Below are 741 nucleotides of genomic sequence, written 5' to 3'. Positions count from 1 at the left end.
CAGTATGATGCAGTTGCTAACTCCTATATGTTACTGAAAAGAGGTTCTAGTACCTTCTAAATATAAAGAACTAAGGATTTTGGTAGCGAGTTTTGAAATTAGAGGAGCCTTGGGCCATCGAGTGGGGTGGCCTGCTCAGCATGAATTCATCAAAATTTCTTGATTGAGTTCTACCAGATTCTTTTAAACGAAAGTCTCGAGATTAAGACTTTGCAAAAAGTTAATCATTCAGGGCCAGGTGGTGGCACACCTGGTTGAGTGCACAAGGACCCAGATTTGAGCCCCCAGTTCCCACCTGCAGGAGGGAAGTTTTGTGAGTGGTAAAGCAGTGCTGCAGGTGTCTTTTTTCTCCCTCTCTATCACCCCTTCCCTCTTGATTTCTTGCTGTCTCTATCGAATAAACATAGTTTAAAATTTTTTAAAGGTGATCATTGGAAAAATTAATGGATAATGTAATCAAGGTGACCTTTTTGGTCCTTTAGAGCCTACCAATGAAGTGGAAGCAGAAATACTAGAAGGCAAACAAGTACCAAGCCAGCAAGAGGCAGGGGGAAGAAGATTACACCGCAAGGCCTCCTAAGTTACAGAATCTACTGGGTGAACCGTTACAGAAATCATAGATCCATACATCCTGGAATTCCCCATGGAGCGTGCTTTAAACAAATTTTTTTATTTATAAAATGGAAATATTGACAAGTCCATAGGATAAGAGGGATACAATTCCACATAATTCCCACCACC

This window comes from Erinaceus europaeus, chromosome 7 (genome assembly GCF_950295315.1).
Source record: "Erinaceus europaeus chromosome 7, mEriEur2.1, whole genome shotgun sequence".
Taxonomy (NCBI): domain Eukaryota; kingdom Metazoa; phylum Chordata; class Mammalia; order Eulipotyphla; family Erinaceidae; genus Erinaceus; species Erinaceus europaeus.
This window is presented reverse-complemented; position numbering follows the sequence as displayed.